The sequence below is a fragment of the Peromyscus maniculatus genome, chromosome 2 (genome assembly GCF_049852395.1).
Source record: "Peromyscus maniculatus bairdii isolate BWxNUB_F1_BW_parent chromosome 2, HU_Pman_BW_mat_3.1, whole genome shotgun sequence".
In the NCBI taxonomy this organism is placed as follows: Eukaryota; Metazoa; Chordata; class Mammalia; order Rodentia; family Cricetidae; genus Peromyscus; species Peromyscus maniculatus.
The window spans coordinates 59193925-59216452 of NC_134853.1; the positions used below are offsets into that span (position 1 = coordinate 59193925).

The 22528-nt window shown below is 41.8% G+C and overlaps 1 long non-coding RNA gene across 1 annotated transcript; it reads left to right on the forward strand.

Moving 5' to 3' along the window:
• The first annotated feature begins 1378 nt into the window (after positions 1–1378).
• LOC121827563 (uncharacterized) lies at positions 1379–20991 on the forward strand. The gene is made up of 5 exons (XR_006069866.2): positions 1379–1515; positions 4679–5070; positions 6912–6987; positions 8685–8748; positions 18946–20991. It is a non-coding gene; the product is annotated as an uncharacterized LOC121827563 (long non-coding RNA).
• Positions 20992–22528: the final 1537 nt, after the last annotated feature.

A 22528-nucleotide genomic window follows, 5' to 3' on the forward strand; every position in this document is an offset into this window, starting at 1 on the left:
ACACTGTGGCAAAATTTAAATATTTTTTAATAATTGATTTTTTTCTTGTTATAATCCAGGCAGGGTCCTGAGTAGTACTTGACTGGTAATTTCTCTTCTATTTCTATAATTTTGTTTTGAGTGGAAGAGCTTAATAATTCTACATGTGCATCAGAATACCATTTATTGAATTAAAATCAACATGGGTATTCTCCATATATTTTCTATACATTGTAGAATAAAGTGTTAAAAGAGGCTTTTAAGCAGTTACTTGTGTAAGGAATGTGGTCAGCATCAGTTCCCTTAGACCTGGAGTTAAAGGTGTGTGTGAGTCATCTGATGTGGTTCTGGGAGCTGAACTCAGATTCTCTGCAAGAACATTAAATGTTTTTAAGTGCTGGCCCATCTTTCCAGCCCGCCAATGTTTTCTTTTCCTAAATCTTATGATGCCACAGTGTAGTGTTTTCATTAAAGGAGGGTATCTTATTTTCTACTACTTTATTTGAAGGGTTTTTATTGGGAGATGAGAGAAGTTTTGGTGGATAAAATATTTGCCCCACAAGAGTCAAGATCCTAGAATCCATGTTAAAGCTGGACAGGTGTGGCACCTTACCTGTAATCCCAGAATTCAGAAAGCAGAGAAAGGAAGTATCTGGGGCAAGTTGGTTAACTATACTAGCCAGAACTATTGAACTCTGGGTTAGTGGGAGACCCCGCCTCAATAGAAAAAAATGGAGAATGATCAAGGAAGATATCTGTTGTCAACTCCTAGTCTCTACATACACAAGCACACATATGTGTAGGTACCTCTGCACACAAACCTGTGTGCCCATACATATAGACACACACATAATAGACAACTTTTTACTTATATATTAATAAGTGAGATTGGTTTGCCATTTTGTGATACTGTTAAGTTTTAACATCAGCACTATGATGTTTCCCTTTGGGCATCTTGATTGGGCTTGTGTTATACTTAGGAGTTATTTCAGGAAATTTCCACGTGCTCAGCAACTAGCATAGTGCTCCTGGAACAGGTTACCTATGTATTCACGTCTATGGTGTCATGACAGTGATGTTGTCTAGGGTTTTTGTAATGAATTCCCTTTTCTGCTGATTTAAAGAACAAATAGTCAGGAAAAACAAGGTCTAAGTACCAGGTCAGATTTTTACTATTGAAACACACACACACACACACACACACACACACACACACACACACACACACACACACCAACATATACAAAGAGGCAGACTCCCCAAGAAGGAAAGAGGACCCAGAGCTGGTGTCTGAGATTGCTGAGAGAATGGGAGATACTGTCTTTGGCAATGGAATGAGTTCCCTTTCTCTCATAGAACTGGCTGGTTTGGATTATTGCAAGGGATTGGATTCTAATCCAGATAAAGAAGGGAAGCTGGTTGGTTCCCAACACGGGAGCCACACACAATCCTCTTGGGCAACTTCAAAGTCCCACAAAACAGTTTCCTATAGGAGGAAAATATCTACCAAGACTCTGTCTTCGAGAAGAACAGGAGGTCAGTCATATTAAATGCTTAAGTGAAAAGTATATTAATCTACCAAGAGCCTCTTTCCCTTGTCTGCCGGCAGGGGATGTGCCTAACTCCCAGTCTACCATTTTAGTATTGGACAAATTGATACAAACATTGTTTGACCCTAGAGCAGAGGGTAGAGAGGACTCAACCTCTGGGGAAGGGAGGTAAGTGGGTGGTGGGAGGAAATTTGAGAGAGAAGTTCCATAGACAAGTGTCCTGCGAATGGATCAGTCAAGCTTCGGGGGATAGAGTGGATGGGGAGGAGGACGGATGCGGAACAGCTGCCCACACAAAACTGGACAAAGAAGACGACATCAGGGAGTCAGCACTTTGAGTGGATGCTGATGGCGTCAGGGTGAAATGGTGGACCTAAGCGCGGGGCGCAGCACGTTCTCAGGACACGGGGAAATGGTGCCAAGCTGCTGCCCCCTTCACTAAGATGGTGAGTATTGAGAAAGGAGCACAAACTTAATTTTGGACATGTTCTGTTAGCCCAATCTGCACATGTTGATCAAGTCTAGTCAAGAAAACAGAAATCACACAGGTTAGATGGACAGAGTTGAATTGAAATTAACTAAGTATGGACATTTTATGACTGAAAGGAAAAACAATGAGTCAAGCACAGTCCGTGGCAGCAGAGCGTAGGGGCTACAGACAGCTTCTGAAGCATTGGTTGGCTCTTTGGAATCCAGAGGTGGAAAAGGGGCCCCACGGGCTGGGAGTCTGACCTCCAGGCCTCGGGAGTCCAGGCTACTGCAGGAATCTTGGCGGGGATGGGGACGGGGGCGGAGAAGGGAATGGAGATGTCCTTGCCAGTGTATGAAAGAGCTGGAAACGGAAAGCAGCTGCTGCAGGCACCGTGAGGGCAGGAACTACCCGCTCTCACAGCGGATGCTGACATTTAGGATCTGTCCAGGCAAAGCTAAGGGCAAGTAGTTGGAAAGGGAGGAATGTGCGTAGCTGAGTCCAGGTCTCGGCATCACAATGAGAAGTGGAGAAGTGGCTAGGAACCCAGAGCAGGGTTTGTAAGTTTAAGTGCATCAAGTTAGAAGGCCAGCTGTGGACAGCTGGATTTTGGAATCTGTAGTCCAGAGGAACTGTCTTAATTAGAGACATAAATATCAATACAGTTAATGTTCTGATAGAACATAATGTAAGCCACCCAAGTAATCATATATGAAAGAAACTGGGAAATTATTTAAAATGTTATATTTAATAAGTATGTGCCCAAATGGCAAAATTTTAACACAACTGGCATAAAAAAAAGCATATGATGTACACTTATATAACTATATTTTTGAAACAAGATCCACTACTATGTAGCTGAGACTGACCTGGAATTCATTGCATAGCCCAGGCTGGCTTTGAACTTGTGACCTTACTGCTTTAGTCCGAGTGCTGAGATTACAGGGGTAATCTGTACAGGGCTACAGTGCCTGGCATCTCTTCTCTCTCTCCCCCCTTAACAATACATTTTTCCTTTTTTTTTACACTTGGTCTGTCCTTGCTTTTTGTTGCTATGATTAATGCTAAACAAAATCTACTGAAGCAAAAAGGATTTATTTAGCTTATAGGTTACAGTCCATTATTGAGGGAAGCCAAGGCAGAAGCTCAAGGTAGGAACTTGGAGCAGAAACTGAACCAGACAGCCTAGGGGAATGCTTTGGTGATACTTTGTGCTCTAACAAATAAAGCTTGCCTGGAGATCAGAGTGCGGGAGCCAGCCACTAGAGGCCAGGCAGTGGTGATACACACCTTTAACCCCAGCACTTGGGATCTCATGCCTTTAATCCCAGCACTTGGGAGGAGGAAAAAGGAAGTGATTTGGCTGGGTGGAGAGAGGAAGTGATAAGGCAGGGTGGAGACAGGAGCTTGGCCTTTTCTTTCTGAGGATTCTTAGAGGCAAGAAGTCTTTCTAGGGGCTGGCTGTGGTGATATTATGTTCCTCAAAATATTGTGTACCCTAATAAACTTATCTGGGGTCAGAGAACAGAAGAGCCACTAGATACAGAGGCCAGAAAATGGTGACACACATACCTTTAATCCTAGCATTCCTAAGGCAGAGATCCATCCCGATCTCTGTGAGTTCAAAGCCACACTGGAAGCAGCCAGGCATGGTAACTCAAGCCTTTAATCCCGGGAAGTGATGGCAGAAAGCAGAAAGGTGTAAGGGTGAAAACCAGGAACTAGAGCCTGGTTAAGCTTTTAGGCTTTTGAGCACCAGTTCAGCTGAGAGCCATTTAGATGAGGACACAGAGGCTTTCAGTCTGAGGAAACAGGATCAGCTGAGGAATTGGCAAGGCGAGGTGGCTGTGGCTTGTTCTGCTTCTCTGATCTTCCAGCGTTCACCCCAGTCCTGGCTCCAGGTTTGTTTTCATTAATAAGACCTTCTAAGATTCATGCCACAGCTGGCTGCTCTGCTTCTCTGATATTCAGCTTTCACCTTGATATCTGACTTCCGGGTTTTTATTACTAAGACCAACTAGAATTTGTGTTACAGAATGCTGCTTACTGGTTTGCTCTCAATAGCTTGTTCAGTACTTTTCTTATATTTACTTGCCTGGAAATGGCACCTCCCACAGTGGAATGGGCCTTCCCACACCAATTGGTAATTAAAAATGTGCCTCACAGATGGGATAGCAGGCCAACCTAATGGAGCAATTCTTCATTTGAGATTCCCTCTTCCCGAATGTGTGTAGGTTTGTGTCAAATTGACAAAACCTATGACATGGTCCTACCCCACTGACCATCAGAGCGCACACTGCAATTTTCAAATAAAACCAAACAAAAGAAACTCAGATCGTTCCTTTAATGGTGTGTAGAAAATTGGTGAACTGAGACTAGTAACTGTTTGCTTTTGAATCCTTCTGCCGTGTTGATGGGACTGTTTTTATTCGAAGGCAGAATTAGCACTTGGGCAATTTTAAAATGGAGGCCTAGTGAAAGTATGTTAGGGACAACGTCATGTCATAATCCGAAGGGACATGGACTTAGACCCAAGTTCTTCACTACTTTGAAGTGATGTAGTTGTCTTCATATCGTAACATCAGTGGCAATCAGAAGAACTGAGAATTTTGAGTGTAGGGCAAAAAACAAACACTGTCTATACATATAGCAAAATGACTATTGTACAACTTCTGCCTAGCTCTCGCCTGTTATCCTGACAAAAGTCCTCATCTGCGGAACTTTCATGAAAGCCTCTAAAAACTCCACCAGTGACACAGGAAAGTGGCAGTGACGCAGCCACAGGGAGCGTTGAGGCTCTTCTTGATGCCATGAAAAGAAATCTACTCCCATGGAGCCATCATGGCCTGTTCCCACGGAGCCATCTTTTCTTCTGAGGATACAGAAAGCTGTGATGTAACTGGGAGCTCCACAAGAGACATGAATTCTACAGCTAGAAACGAGCAGGTCTTTGCCAAGACTAAGGTCTAGAGCAGTGAAAATATTGCTGTTAAAGACATCTCGTACAGGAGCAGACTAGTGAGCCACGATGTGATCCCAGGATTCTTTCTGTCTGGAGATTATAACTACATGGTGGGTTCATGTTCCACATTTATTTAGGAGGAGGAGGAGGAAGAGGAGGAGAAGGAGGAGGAAGAGGAGGAGGAGGAAGCAGTAAAGGGAGAAGTAAATAGAACTAGAAGGGAATGGACAAGAAGTATGGAAATGTGGGAGCGATTTTAAAGATTATATTTATATATTGAAAGAATGGAAACACATGGTTGTTGATGGTACAATAGAAAAGAACCCACAATGAAAGGTTTCTGAAAAGGTGGGAAGAGGGAGGGCAGGAGCAGGGACACTGGAATTTTGTGCTTACAAAAAAGAGAGTGGGTGACATGCAGGGAGAGTGGACAGGCACCTGCTAGGTGGAGTGAGTGGGTGGCCGCCATGCTTGAGAGGTGGACCTAAGCACAGCAATAGATCAGGAAGACTGTGGAAGAAATATGAAGAGCGAAGATGGAGATTAAGTTTGTTGCTGGTAGTTTGCATTTCCTGTCCTCACTGGCAATCGCATGCACATGTAAGAGTCATCAACAATAAAGTACAGTTTTTACCCTAACTAACTGGCTGAGCTCTCATTTAAGTTTGAATATGATTTCTTTCAATGTTTGACCTATAACCACGCCAATAAACCATTGGTCTCTTATTTCTCACATCCTATTTTTCAAAAATATTTTTATTTTTATTTTATGTCCATGAGTCTTTTGCCTGCATGCACACCACAGGCGTGCCTGGTGTTATAAGAGGCCAGGAGAGGGCATTGGATCCTCAGAACTGGCGTGGTTGTGAGTCATCCAACATGGCTTCTGGGCACTGAACCCTGATCCTCTGCGAGAACAGCAAATTCTCTTAACTGCTGAGCTATCTCTTGCACCTATCATTTTTGTTTTACATTTATATTTTATTTTATTGGACTCAATGAGTAATTTGTCACAATAAAGTTTATAGCATATCTTTTTTTGTTTTGCTTTTTGTTGTAGACTATTATTTTAAGATGTGTTACATTTGTTTATGCTGTCTTAATGATGCAAAGATGTACTGCATTCTTTGATGTTGCATTTGTTTAACTCTGTGAAGCTGTGTTACTTTACCTGTCTAAAACACCTAATTAGTCTAATAAAGAGCTGAATGGCCACTAGTGCGGAAGGCAGGCAGAGAGAATAGATAGAAGGAGAAATCTGGGGAGAAAGGAGATCTAGGAGAGAAGGAGGAGGTGCTAGGGGCCAGCCACCCAGCCACCCAGCCAGCCAGCCACCCAGCCAGCCAGCCACCCACCCAGCCAGCCAGCCACAGAGTAAGAGTGAAAGTAAGATATACAGAAGTGAAAAAAGGAAAAAGCCCAGAGGCAAAAGGTAGCTGGGATGATTTAAGAGAAGCTGGCTAGGAATAAGCCAAACTAAGGCCTGGCATTCATACGAAAGAATAACTCTCCATGTATTTATTTGGGAGCCGGGTGGCAGGCCTCTCAAAGAGCAAAGAATAAAGAGTAAAAACAAACAACTACAGCTCTTATTTTAACAGAGGTGTCTTTAGCATTTCTTCCTGAAATGGGATTTTTTTTTTAATGATTTAATAATGATCAAAATTTTAAGCTTCTAGTTTTCCAACAACAACAACAAAGGATAATATTAAGATCTTTTCTCAATCTGTTACCTACTCTATGATTTCCTCCTTGATGAATCTATCTAATAGTTCTGTGAATTTGAAGATCAATCTCACTTGGTTGATTTTTAACATAACCTTAAATTTAGTTTCCCAGCAATTTAGTTAAGGTTTTTGGGATAGATCAAAAGGATTTTTTTTTTCTTTTTGAGTATCAGAGTGATTTAGCTTTATAAAGTTAAGTTTTGTAATTCTCCATATCTTTCTAGTCTTTGGAACAACTCAACGTTGTTTGTAAACTCTCCGCTTTGGCCTCCCAGCCCGTGTTGTTTTGTAGCCGTCCTGGTGAGTTCCTTAGATTCTGGCTTCTTGTTGAGTCAATTTTAGTAACTTACATTTAAAAAGACAAGTTTACATCTCCTCAAAATAATTAGGGTTAAGATTGAGCAGCACAACCCATCATTGTCATCTGAAGTGCTGTCGGTTGCTAAGTCTTTTCCATCCTCTTTGTCGCTGGCTCTGTTGGTACCCATACCCCAAGCCACTGTGGTCCTGGCAGTTTTCTTCCATTTCCTGTAGCTGGGACATACTTTAACCACCCCAGTCCTTTTCTCTTTTGTTATTCTCCTCTAAAGCATCGAGTGGAAGGATTTCTTTTGAATCTATTGCCTCAACATGGAGACCATTTTGCTCTGAGTTTTGCCTAACAAACCAATACTCAACAGTGGCTCTTGTTTTGCTCAACTCACTTCTCAAGAGTGTCAGGTTGGAGACATTTGTGTACGGTATTAACAAAAGTTTTCAATGTTGTTTGGCTTCTGTTGTTCATTTATTGTTTCAGTATATGCAGTAGATATACAATGTGTCTAGCTTAGTTTCTTAGAACTGTGAAAACTTTTAGTAATAGAATGAGGAAACTTACAGAGCCTCAGCAGTGTCAAAGTTTATGATGGTGCTATGTTTGAAGGACTCAGAGACACAGCTTTACTACACATATGTCATGTATTTACTATGACTTTTACCCTTTACCGGCATGAACTATCCTTTTTTCTTATTTTGAATTACTTTGCGTTAACTTTGTGGTTGAATTTTCTTTGTTTGTCCAATATGAACACTCTGCCTGTTTTCATCTCTAAGTCTTTGTAACACACTATCTCTGGCCTCTTAAACATTATTTTCTTTTAGGTATGTATTTTATAAGTGGGTGAAATTGATTACTCTCTCTTTCTGTGTCTTAAGACAGGTACAGTCACATTTCAACAGAACGTTACAGTGTAACTATTCCTATTCTGACTAATAGGATTGGTCTTTTGAGGACTTTTCTGTTATTATCCCACAAGATTGAGTCTTCTAGGACATGATTAAGAAGGCTGGTTTCTTAGTTTTTTTCTACTTTTATTGGTAGTGTCTTCCTTTCTTACTCCGTAGTTTTTCTCCTGCTGGGACCTGAACAGGAGACAGCCGCTTGCTCTGGGGCCTGCCTGTATGGCTTTGAGATGTGTAGCTGCTGGTCTCCTTGCCAAGTCCTGTTCTGGCTTCTGCTTTGCTTGCCCTGGGGAAACTGCCTACCAGCTGTGGTGCAGGGGCATGGGCACCTCCAGTATTGACTTGGGAGAAGCCTGGTCCCTCACTGTGGGCCCCCGATGCTGCCTGTTTCTGGCCGATCCTATTTCTGACCCAGCTGCAACTCTTACTTTCTGCTGTTTTCTAGGATTTGAGACACTGATATTTTGGCTTAGGGAGCAGCAGTATTGTGACCTCTTCAATAGGAGTGGACTGCTTAGCTTGTTAGTTGCTAAAAATTCTTATTCTGAGCCAGAGACAATTAGCTGGGAGGAGACAATGGATCTTTTGCATTCTTCCCAGCATCGGTTTTTCTGTTTCTGGCAATGTGACATCCTCTAAACAGTAATTATTTTGTTCAATTCTCATTCACAAGACTTGTCCTTAATTGGTGTATTATTTTGTTGCATGTGATAGATTATATGTCTACTTGAGTTTTTAAAATTGATATGAAGTTTTTGTCTTCTTTTGCTTTATAGATATTTTTGTCACAAGCGAAGATTTGCCAGCGGCCTCAGCAACATTTAAGAGAAAAAAGTGATGGTATGATAATGGTGGTCAACTTATTTAACATGTTTTATATTTTAGGCGAAGTATCTTACCGGTAAACCCAAATGCTGCTTGATTTTTCCCCCTTCATTTAAGGGACCAGTGAACATGTTTTTGCCTCATCCCCATCTAAGGAGTTGATTTGTCTTCTGATATTCACACTGAATTGACGGTATCCAGTTTCTGTTCTTGTTCTGTGCTGGAGAGCCAGGAGTGTGCTCAGAGCAAATGAACAGCGTGGAGCCGAAAGACATGAAATCACACTTTTTGTTAGGTGGCACTAAACTCTGACCTCTATAAAACTCTGGACGTGGCAATGCTTGAATTCTCTTTATGTATCTCCTTTGGTGCTGAGTGTCCCAGTGGGTATCATGGCAGAACTGAAAGCGGACACTGCAAACTTTCTGCCTCAGAGAGCCCTCCCTTCCCTGGACCTCACAGGCCATCTGTGGGAAGAACATGAGATGGAATGAGCCAGGCAGTCCTGCCAGGTCCAGCCTTAGCTCTGTTGGCATCTCAAGGTGGGAGCCAGTGCTTGAACTGGCTGAATCCATCCAGTTTCCTATACCTCTAATAAGACATGATCACATGAACATACCAGAGAGTCTGTTGTGCTATGTGAATTTGAACACACAAAAATCATGTCACATTCCTAGAGTATACCAGGTTCTCAATAAAGTGTAAAGTGTTATTGTTTGAGTGCAATCAGTTCCCTCTGATGTCTGCCTAGGCCAAGGGAAGGTGATCCAGAATGTTCCTTGCTACTTTCTATTCCAATCTGCTCTTCCTAGACACTGGATCCTCAGCCTGACCTTCTCCCCTCTTCAAAATACTATTACTTCTTTTCATCCCCTTAAGATCAGTTTCTGCTAAGTTAACATGACCGTCTATTAAGAACAAATATGTTATTGTCTGAGTTAGCATTTTCACTTCCCAGGAACTGCTGTGAATACATGTTGGACACAGAAATGCAAGGCACATTTGGGATTCAGGGGAATAGGGCCCATGTTTTGGTCAGAAAAAAACATCCGAAAGTGTAAGATTTTTCAAGACTTTATGAGATCAAAATTAGGAACTTGATGATGGACACCATAACCTTTTCTACAATATATTTACAACAAGTTTGAGATATCCAAGAGTCTTAATCATACAAAGAACAGCCTTCCAGATCCCGGGGGAGGTGAGATGAGATGAGTTAAGTGTTTGGAAAACCAAATGAGTGATAGCTGTAGATACACAAATTAAAATACCTTTAATGACTGATGTTCCAAACCCGATGAAGGTGATTAAAGTTTTAGTAATTCAAACCTACTAATACAGGATTTGATGTGGGCCATCTAATTTTATAGATGAAATGAAATACACCCTAGATCAGGCCCACTGAGCTTAGTCCATTTCATAGGAGGAACAGGGAGAGGCTGGCCCCCTACACTTGGTCAAGTTATGCCTGATGAGGCAGAGAGGTGTTGTGTGGAGCTCTCTGCAGATCCCTGTGGTGAAAACTCATACTAGATACTAGCCTCCGATCCCAGATAACACAAACAACATGCACACCTCCTCTGGGGATGCTCCAAAAGTACACATGCACAGTTGCTGTTTAGATTCCCTTTAAAATATAAGTATTTCACCAGTAATTTATAATAATATGGCATGTTACAAGAGTCTACTGGGAAATTGCACTATGAATATATGGTTGAATTTCAATCTTCATGTGGAAGAGCCCCACAGCATTGTTCTTGAGAGAGAAAATGGAGGCTTAGTCCCTAGTCTAAAGTCTTAGTTTGATTTGCATATGACAGCAGAGCCATGTTTAGAGTCTCTTTGAAACTACCTAGTGCTTGTCTATATCCACACCATCCTGCATGTGTCTGAGTGTAAAGTTAACTGTACCTTCCAGGCTTTGAGCTTTATAGACCTTTGTGGGATCTAGTAATTCAGAGTGCAAATGCTTTGATGTATTCTAGGGATAGAGAAAAAAGCTTGCTAATAGACCCTTCTGGGAACACTCTCCAAAGTCCCCACATGTTGTTTGATACCAACAAAACCCACACTGATGTTGAGAAGTGAATTTTAACTTGTCTACAAACTTTTTAAATATACACTGTCCCCCCAGAACCCCCCAAAACCCCTGCATCTGGTAATATTTTTGCGGGTGTAAGAAAAGATGTATTCTTAAACTACTAATGAAGACATTTCCGGATCCTATCAGCACGCAGTAGGTCAGATGGTGGTACATATTTGGGGGAAAAAAGAGAAGCAGAAAATGGAGCAAGGACTGCTGAGGTTTGAAGGGAAAGCCGTTTGAAATGAGGATGCAGCTCCCTGGTCATAAGGGAATTTTCAACCAAGGGCATTTGAATGTCAAACCTGATTAGTGGCCACAGGTGAATAAATAAGTAAGTTATTTGTAATCACATCAGATACTCAGGTTTTGGCCAACAGTCTGAAAAAACAAGCAGTGTTTCTCATATACCTGGTAAAGTACTCAGATGCAGACCTAATGCAGAGGCAGCCCTCAGACCAGCAGACACTCTGTGATGGATGTGGCCAGTCTACCTGTACTTACAAAAAGTGCCTGCTCATTCAGGTCTTTGTACCTTCTGGGAATTATATTTTATCATATGTCTCTTGATAAGAGTCACACACACACACACACACACACACACACACACACACACACACACACGGGTAGTGCACAAGAGAAAATTTAAAAAAGCCTCATTAATTATACCTGCTCTTCCTGGTCTAGTGTTCTTCTTTTCCTGATGTCCTTCCTGCTATACCTAGCTTAGCATCCAAGAACATGGAGTATAGATACCCATGTACTCAGAAGTCTGAGTGTGAAAGGCAGTATGCCTTCTGATGAGGCAGATTCTGAGCCAGTTGATATCAAACAAAAAGATGTTTAGAAGCCATGCATGTCCCTGCTCTCCCAACAGAGACTTCTGTGTAGCCCAAAACTGTCATTTACTAAGGAGAATCCATAGATTGCAGAGTAATAGGCACACGAATGCTTGAAGGAAAACACACCATGCATTTCAAGGCCAAATATAAATGTAAAAATTAGACACTTAGAGGACAGCCAGAGAACAACAGGCTTGAAGAATTCTGATAAATAGTTCAGAGTTGTCTGCCCCATCTATAACTGTCACAGAACTGATGTTAAACTTGTGTGTGAGGCTCCGTGGACTACCCTTTAACACAGATAAGGCACATTGGAGTAAATGGGCAGCTAGTGACCGCTGTAAGAAGGAAGGTAATTGGAGGGTTGGTAACAATCCAATGCTTGCAAAACTATACAGTACTCAATAATATTTTGACTCTCCCAGAGGCATATGTATTTAAAAGGAAGGTTTAAAAGATGTGCAGAGTATGAAGCAATACATGTGAAATGGTATAATTTAAGGCTAATACAGGATAGCCCAACACCATGGTATTTGCCATGTGGTCATCTAAAGTAGGTATGTAAACCCAGAGCCAATGTTGTAATCTTGGCATCAAATGCTAAAATGGTTGGCCTTGTTCTTCAGTCCCCAGAAGGAATCTCTCTCAGGTCAGGATAATTCATCCTCTCTGGGGAAGTCCAGAAGGAAACTAACTCCTCTCCGGACCCCGTCACTCTCATGTCCACCTAGAAGCCAGCAATGGAGCACAGGGATGGAGATATTAACCCCGATGTCGAATCCTGAATCCCAGCCCCAGGAACTGGGCATTCCAGTGACTTCTACTACACATTAACTATGAAAGGCAAATGGCTTCAGCCCCAGCCCACACTAATTACCTGTGGCCCTTTGCATCTGTGCACGATGTCAGGAATTTTGAGTACCTCAAACTATATTCTGCTGAAATAAAAAGAAGAATTCAGCAAGTAAGATAATAGCATTTGTCAGTTTCATTTACAGCTCGTTTAGGTTGGCTGAATTAATGAGTACCTATAAAGCCGCCTTGCAAGACGCTTTTGCACAGCCTTAGAGTATACCATACAATTAAATATCTTTAGCAGAATCATAAATAGCAAAAGCATAAAAATTACTCAGTTGAAATTTTTTAAGAGTTCTATTTTTTTTTTTTCTGCAGTTGAGAGCATTCTTAGTATGGGCTAAAAAAATAGGTGTCTGTGCGACCTTTATGGCCATGATGGTCCGAGCACTTGGAGCTCCTCTCTGAGACTCATGCTCTCCTGATGCCCACAACCTCTCATGGCATTTGTCTGTGGCTCTCCTGTCTGCCCTGGTGATAGTTTGGGGCCACGTCTAGTCCTTGGATCACAGGCTTTAGTCAGCAGGCACTGTGTTTTATAGCTTCATATTCCCCACAGGGCTTAGTTTAGTGTTTGACACACTTAAGGTAGTCAGTAAACGCTTTTGAATTAATCAACTTGAAGGAAAAAGAAAGAGAACACTGCTCCTAAAAGCTAATAGTAGCTAAATTATCATCATTATTTATATTCTTTTAAAAGGCACTTTCTATGTGAGCCCAGTACCATGCTATACTTTATATCATTTAATCGTGTTCCCGTAGTAAGAGGACAAGACTAGGTCCACATAAGTAATGATTGGCTTGGTTTCACATAGCTCAGTTACAGGCTTGGGTGCAGAGCCTGCCGTTCTAACTTTTATGCTGTATGGCCCTGCAGTTTATATGGTTATAACGTGACTGGGACATTGTTACCGCCATGCTAACCACTATGCCAAAATTAGCTGCAATTTCAGCTCAGTGCTCCAGAGACAAAGGATGGGCTGAAGTAGGCCGGAGGATGTAGAATTGGCTTTCCATTCTCTACTGGAGTGACCCAAAGTATTTCGGCATCACTGTTAATTGAAGATAGACTTAGATGAAGTGAAATACTGGTCTGCCTTCTTTTTTCTAGATACACGGTTGCTTAATGAAGGAACAGAATTTTGTGACATGTGATTACTAATCAAGAAAGTATCCTAGCTGGGTGGTGGTGGTGGTACATGCCTTTAATCCCAGCATTTGAGAAGCAGAGGCAGGCAGATCTCCATGAGTTCGAGGCCAGCCTGGTCTACAGAGTGAGTGTCAGGACAGTCAGAGCTGTTACACAGGGAAATCCTGTCTTGAAAAACCAAAAAAGAAAAAAAAAGAAGAAAGAAAAAAGAACCCTATAGATACTTTCTTGGGATAAAGAAACAGGCAACTGGAACAGCTGGCATGTTGTTACATAGAAAATATCTGAGCCAATACTGCATTCCAACTTTACAGTCATGCATAGTTGTATGTCTGTGAAGGTTCAGAAGTATGTCCACAGGCTTGGATTGTAAGAAAGAATAAAGTGTGCGCCTGCCTTCAAGGTGAAGATAGTTGAGCTGGGAAAGCAGCTGGGCAAACAGTAAGGAATCTGTCGATTAAGTGTGACATCAGCTTCTAAAAGCATGGTAGAGGGAGGCATAAGAAAAATTCTGAGTAATGGCCAAGGAAAATCATTCACGTTGTTTTTGGGTATATGCTATGCCAGTATTGGGCTAGGACTCAATTCTCAACCTTCCTAAGGCCATGACCCTTTAATATAGTTCCTTATGTTGTGATGACCCCAATGATAAAATTATTTTGTTATTTCTTTGTAACTACAATTTTACTACAGTAATGAATCGTAATGTAAATATCTGATATGCAGGATGTCTGATATGGGACCCCCAAAGGGGTTGTGACCCCCAGGTTGAGAACAACTGGGCTAGGTGTTAGGTGATACGCTGATGGGGAGGACTTGTTTCTGGGGTCTAGATGTACCTGTCAGAGAAGATGGAGCCTCTCTTGAGGCTCAGAAGATGAATAGCATGACACACTTAGCTGATATCAAGAATATGTCCTGGCAGGTGACAGGAGCAAAGAAGGAAGTCTTATGGGTAAAATGGATGTGGATAACTGACTGGCACCAAGATCTTTAGCATAGGTAACTGGGATCAGATACAAATAGCATGCTTAGAAACAAGATTCTGGATCTAAAACCTACCCCAGTCCTCACAGGGCATGGAGCTGACTTTAGCTTTGTCATAAGAAACCAGACAAGAGCCAAGTCATCGTAGACCACTGGCCCCTGAGGGTTAATTTGCTTCACATTTTATTCCGAGGGATAACAGTGGGCGGAAGGATGACTCCACTCGAAAGTCCCCAGCAGTCCTTTTTTTTTCCTGTTGAAATATTGCAAAGACTACGTTTTTAGAAAGAAAGAAAAAAAAAAAAAACCTCTGTAGTTTCTAATTATGGTAACTGATTCTAGTACCTGGAAAATAACACTGTATTATTTAATTAATGGGTATTTTTCGATTAATTTGACAGAGACTAGCCTGGAATTTGTCTTTGAGAGATTTGCATTAACTATAATTTACCAAGCTCATTAAGTTGCACAAGACTGCAAGGAGAACCTTTAACTTTTGAAACTAGTTCTCAAATATTCTTAAATACTTCAAAAGGCATAACATACATGCTATTATTTAGTAGATTATAATGATAACCATCATTACTTATTTAAAAAAAAACAGCTTCTCTAGTGACCGTTTAGTTGGTACAGACAATCCTATCTGAGTCATTAGGGGTGTTTATGATAGCAGACATTTGTTTTTAAGTGATGGAAAACCAGCACACATACAAAGAGAATGGCCCTTGTCACTTTCTCAGCTGCTGGAAGAGCAAGTGTTTTGACTTGTTTGGACTGCTGTTGCCAAAACACCATAAACAACATAAACTTGATTCCCAGAGATCTGGAGGTTTTTCCTAAATAAGGTATTGCATACACAGTTAGTGCCCGTGAGGCCTTGCATTTTGGTTTACATAGGGCTTCACGTGATGGAAGGGATAAGGCTGCTCCATCTTTTATAAAGTCATTAATCCTATTCATAAGAGTTCTACTCTGATAACCCAATCGCTAGCCAAAAGCTCAACTTGCTAATGTGTACAGGGTTAGGACTTCAACACAGGAATACAGATGAGCCACAAATAAGAGCAAGAAATTGCCTCAATCCGATCCTGGAACAGGAAGTAGGAAATCCTGGGGCCTCTGAGGCACTTTTCCTTTGACTCTCATACCTTGAGAAGTCTCTCCCCCTTCGGCAGTGCTATTTGTGATTGCCTCAGAGGCAGAGACAGGAGGATGGTGAGTTTATTATCAGCCTGTGCTGCTTAGGTGAGACCCTGTCTTAGGCAAGCTAGCAAACACAAAGAGGGATGTGGCATACTGAAAAGGTGGTCAGGCTGATGACATGTCACAATTCTTTTTTTTTTTTTTTGGTTTTTCAAGACAGAGTTTCTCTGTGTAGCTTTGCGCCTTTCCTGGAACTCGCTTTGGAGACCAGGCTCGCCTCGAACTCACAGAGATCCGCCTGCCTCTGCCTCCCGAGTGCTGGGATTAAAGGAGTGTGCCACCACCGCCCGGCGTCACAATTCTTAATATGTGTGCATCTGGTACTAGTGCTTCAAAATAGATATGACAAAAAATGACGCAAAAGAGAAAGGATTCCTTGATTCAAATTTTAAGTTCAAATACTTTTTTCTCAGTAAATACTGTTGCTGAGGTAGGCAAAATAGACAGAAATAAATAGACAGAGGATCAGAATTAAATGCTATTATCAAACAATGGGCACCAACTGATGTGGAAGAGATCACTCAATGACCGTAAGTAAAACATCTTCTCGAGGAGTCAGGGATCATTTGCTAGGATTTAAAAACTGGTTTCCTAAAGAGAGAGAACTCTTCAAATATTTGGATCAAGGAAAATACACATAAATAATCCCATGGCCAAAGAGAGTTTTCAAGGAGAATCAGGAAACATTCAAGTGAACAAAAGTGAAATGCAGGGGTAGGAGAAGCTGCAGATGAGTAGGGAGTCTGTAGAGGAAATGCTTCAACAGCAAAGGCACTGGTCTCCAACAGAGCTGAGTGTATCTTGATAAGGACCAACACAAGCAGAAAGAAAGACAAGCAAAGACAGAAGATGAGAGCAACAGAATTAGAAACAGAAAATAGAGAAACTCAAAGAAACAACAACAACAAAAACTGGCCCTGTGAAAAATAATCAGTAATACTGAGACATTTCTAATAACAACCAAAAAAGAGAAAAATGCAATTTATTAATATCAGGAATGAAAGGAGGCAATGCTGACATCCTAACTTAAAAGGGTAACAAACACTGTCAACAACTACGCAACACATACATTTGACAGCTTGTGTTTCTCAAGAATCACGAACTACTCAAACACAGTCAAGAATAGATAATCCATCGAATCCTATAACTGGAAAAGAATGCAATCTGATATTTAAAACTATCTGAAAATTCTCCAGGAATAAGTGGCTTCGCTGGAAAATTCTACCAAACAATGACACTAATTCCATATAGAAGAGAGAAAACTTCGGGACTTATTGAAGAGATCAGCATTATTGGTTACTAAGACAAGCAGGTATTTCAAAACCAAGAAAACTACAGGCCAATACCTTTGTGAACATAGACCGGAAGTACTCACTAGGTAAGCTGGCTCATCAATGCATAGAAGGTACGTCTGTCAACACAAGACATGTTCAATATTTGCAATGTCTTAAACAACTCAGACATTATCAGTCAGTGGTAAAAGACTTACTATATTATTTTAACAGTTCCCCTCAAATAGAACACTTAAGTATGAATCTAAGAAAACACGCATAGGCTCTCTGTAATGAAAATCGCAGAAGGCTGGTGAATGAAACAGAAAATAAAGACTGACAGATGGTGAGGCATGCTGTGTTCGTGTCTGAAGGCTCTACAGAGTGAAGACACCACACTCCTCAAATTCATCTAGAGCAGCATTTGTGTGTGTGGAAAAATATCCATATATAAAGTTAAGGATTTAGAGTAATCAAATACTTTAGAAAATAAAATAAACTTTGGGAAAACACAGAACCTTACTGTAAGATTTGCTACAAAACCATGTAAGAAGGTAGTGGGGTGCTAAGAGAATTCATCTTGTAGATTGCTAAACCAGAGAGTCCACAGCCAGGGTCACACAGTTATGGTTGAATGACCAATCAATGTTCAGAGGCAGTACACTAGAGAAATGAGTCTTTTCAACAAAGGGTTTTTTTTAATTTAAAAATAACTTAAATAAAAAGCATTTTATTATAAATAATTTATAAGTGAAACCATCACACAACTAGAGCAAGGCAGACCAGTCCCAAACTCTATACATCTCAATAAATTTCTATTCAGTTAGAATAGTCATTCTGAAGTACTCATTTTAAACTTTGGCTGTCAATTGTATTGTCTACCACGAAAAAGAAAAACAAATAACATGACAGATAAAACTAGAAACAATTAGCTTTATATTCTCTCTCACAACTCACATGTCCTTTTGTCTACATTCTTCCTTTTTCTTACTTTAAAGAGCATCATGCAAAATGTTTTCCTGATGCCTTGTGACCACAGTACATGTGAAGTCATGGCATCTGTGGGTGCCCACACAAGACCTGCCCAAGATCAAGCCAGCCCAAATCTCTGTTGGATGGAGGAGGGCTCATAAAGCTCTGCCAGAAGCTAAGGAACTATGGGCAGTTGACTGTGGCTGAGGAGGAGGAGTCGGTGTTTTTCAGGGCCCCTAGTAGACTGCCCACGTTCCCGCAGATGATCCCGTGTCTGTGCACACACTGGTGGCACCAGCTGGACGCGGTAGGTTATGAGAAGAGCACATGAAGTTGAGAGAAGAACATGGTAGAGCGGATCTGGTGTGGAGGGGGAGTGGGTCTGGATTTGATTAAAAACACATTGTATACACATAGGAAATTCTCAAAGGATAAATAAAAATCCATTAAAAAGAGAAAAAACACCCCAAGAAGGAACCTTTCTGAATCTCAGAATTTAAATCAAAAGTTGACTCAAATGATTTAATAGTAAAGACAAAATCATAAAGTCTTAGGAGAAACTTCAGAAGTCTTCATGAACAGATGTTAAACTGAGAATTTATACAAATAACAAAAGCATGATTGATAATAGAAGAAGTGGATAGATTAGGTCTTAACCAACTAAAACTTTCTACTTATGTCCATTTAAAAAAAATGTCAATAATTTTATGAGCTATCATGTGTGTTGGGGTGGGCATGAGTCCTTTCTATTCCTATAAGTAACCCTTCACCCATATTCCTATAATCCCAATAAAACTCACTGATTCACCACAAAAAGTCAATAAATGTGTTTAATTACTATCTCCACAGCCAAAACTCAGGACAGCCAAAGTGGTCTTCAACTGCCATACAATGGGGTACTAGAACAGTGAAAAGATGAAGAATGACCAATACAAGGAACGCTTATGCTGGAGCCTTATGGTCCTAAAGCACCACTCCTGGTGGAGAAGATGATGCACCCTGAGTTCATTTTCAGTGGTGTCCTTGGTAACAGTTCGGTGGTGGGCCACATCACAAGGATGCGCTCAGATCTATTACTTCATAGTACACTCAAGCACTGTGATGGAACTGCCCAACATCTTTGGGAGATGTATTCCTGGCATGAAGTGCTATGTGGCTGCATATGAAAAAGAAAGCTAGAGTGCTGAGGAGCAGGACAGAGAACCCCAGGGGTTCAGTGGAAGGGTCTGTTCTGGGATGGGTCTATATGGGGTGCTGGGGATGACAGAGCTGTTCCTCATAGTTAAATGTGTTCCAATTCACATAGCTGTGCCCCGTGTAAATTGCCACTTCCACACTGTGCAGCTTTAAGAACTAAAATGAACTCCAGGCATGATGACATGGGTAGCCTCAGCACTCCTCAAAGGCTGAGACAGGAGGATCACAGGTTTAAGGCCACTCTGGGCTCCACAAGACCTTGTTATAAATAAATAATAACAATAGGGTTAGAAAACTTTAATTCATCATTTTTGTGCCCCATGATAGAAAGAGCCCTCCCCCGAAAGAGTACTGGTTTGACTTTACAAATTTACTAATTTCTACAAGCCATGAAATATAGACAAGTTAAGGGTTAGGAGAAAATATTTGCTACATGTTTAATGGTTAATGTACATATCATACAAAGAACTCAGAGACACATATACAAAACTTATATCAGAGACAAACAAACCAAGTGTGCGGGGGCAGGGGAGTTGGTGGTATAAAAGATTGAACGAAATAGGCAATTTGTAGAAGAAAAACCCCAAGTGGCATAAACCAAAACTGCTTGAAAAGATGCAGAGTCACAGCAGCTACCACATCAAAGGTGGAGAGCTCTTTCTCATGATTAGAATGTTAGCTCGGAAAGGATGGACATTGTCATCGAATATAGACTAAATGACCCTTCCTCCAGTGTTGGAAGGGGAAATGGGTGACACACCCTTGGGAGAGAGTCCAGCAGTTTTCCATCACAATAGAAAAGCAGCACGCTTCCTCTCAATAATCCCACTGGTAAGAATCTTTCCTATACATTATTGGCATCCCAGAAACGTTTGTATGTAAGCAAAAGGATGCATCTGTGAGAACAATGTGATATTGTCTGTGCTCGTGAAAACATAGAAAGAGGCTGAGTGTTTACTATTGAGTTATGACAGTCTGATAAAGGAAAACTATGCAACCACTAAAAATCAATATTCATTGACAGGGAAATAACTCCTAACAAACCATGGGGTGAAAGGACCAGTAACAGGGACAACATGTATGAAATCATGACTGTTAGAGACAAAGAAATTGTAGGTGTATACTTACATGCATGTGTATATTTGTGTCACATGTGTTTATGTGTGACATGCCAGTGCAGGAACACTGTTTCTCTAGTTAGTGACTACTACAGTCTCTCTTGTGGTGTGTGGCTGAAGGCTGCAGGATCAGCTTTTTAAAGAGAAATTAATTACATTAGTTAGATGCCCTTAAGTTAGCATCATCCAAGGATGGCTTAATAATTTACAAAGCTGTGGCCAAGCTGTGTGGAAATGGATAGTGCCGGGGCCCACAAGGTCGTTCATAGCCACAGATCTCAAAGTGAGTGGCAGGCTAAGGGCTTGAGAGGATTTGTGGCTTTTAGCCAAGGGACACATCAGGTTACAAAATATCATGTTCCTGCGTTCCTTCCATCCTCCTGGGTTCCTCACTGTCTGACCCTGCTGGCCATCTCAGGGCAGGAGGCCTTGAGCAGCCTCTGATCAGTGTCTGAGTGGAGACTGGGTGGGGACAGGCAGAGAGGCATCGAGGGGCAGGCTAGACCTATTGTGTGGGTATTTTTATGTCTTGTTCTTCTATCCTCTATAAATTACTACTAATAAAATCTGTTCTGTTTGTAATTTTTTTGTTGTTGTTTTGTTTTTCGAGACAGGGTTTCTCTGTGTAGCTTTGCGCCTTTCCTGGATCTCACTCTGTAGCCCAGGCTGGCCTCGAACTCACAAAGATCTGCCTGTCTCTGCCTCCCGAGTGCTGGGATTAAAGGCGTGCACCACCACCGCCCGGCCTGTTTGTAATTTTTTATATGTAAAAATAATGCAGGTTCCCACCGTATTTTTAGAGCCGGAGCACTAATCACACCCTCTGGCAAAGGCAAAAGGAAGCTGGGTACCCCCTCCTGAGTACTGAGGTTGAGTGGGTGTCATCCAGAATCGAGGTCCCCTTCCTTTTCTAAGCGTCTTCGGTTTTGTTCAGGTCTCCTTGAATCTCCCCCACTTCAGGGCCAGGTTGGCCTTAGGGGTGATTCCAGTCTCCTCTCCGGTGATTGGCAGCACACATGTCTATCCAGTGAGGACAGAGAGAAGCCTTGCCTTGAGACTGTGGTGTCAGCTACTTTTCTGAAGGCTGTGACACTACCCAGGGTTAACAACAAAGGGAGGAGAAGCTGGTTTTGACTCAGTTTCAGTCCATCAAAATTCAGAACATAAGGGGCTTGGCCACTGTACAGCCAAAGACAAGAAGCAGAGAGCAGCACAGAAGAGCCCAGATCCTATACCCCTCGATCGTGTGACTGGTGACCCGCTTCCTCCATCTACGGTCTTCCAGAGATTCCACAAACTCTGCCACCAGCGGAGAGCCACGTGCTCCAGGACACGAACCTGTGGGGATATTTCAGACATAACAGAGGCCCGTGAGAGGCGCCACAGGATCATACCGAGTGCCAACAGAAACTTCTGAAGCTGCTGCCCTTCGCTCCCTTCTCTCACGGAGGAAGCCTCAGCTCTGAGGTGGGAGGACTGTGGATTCTTGACTGATTCAAGCAGCCACTTGGGTGCTGCAATTCTGCCCTTGTTTCCATAATGTTTTTTTTTTTTTTTTTTTTTTCTTGGAACAAGGACAGAATTGATTTGAGTGCCCCATGGCATCTCTCTGGCCCCATGCTGGTGGCTTTCAGGGAAGATGGCTTATCCATAAAACACGTCACACCTGCTGGCCTCTCCTGACCTCCTGTGCATACCTCATATCCTCTACTTTATAGATACATGGTCACAGGGCTGGTGCTCTACAAGCCCTCACCTTTAGAAGCATGGTGTTCCGTCACAGTGTGTCACAGGGCACCTGGACGGCTCCTGTGCTGCTCATCTAACATGCAATGCTCTCTCTTTCTCCTTCTTTTCCTTCCTCCCCTATTCCCTCCTTTCTCCTTTCCTGATTCTTTCATAACAGAAGGAAATGGTAGTCAAAGGAAGGAGAGACAGGTAATTTAGTATCCCCGACACTGAATCTGAATACTCCTAAATTGAATCGTAAGTTGGAATTACTGCTCAGAGTGAAGAGCCCAAGACCTTCTCCTCTCTGTTGGTGGTACTTCTCCATTGGAGTATCTTGGCCTCTCCTCCATGTCCAATAGACAAGACTCAGAGGCACGTTCCTGAAC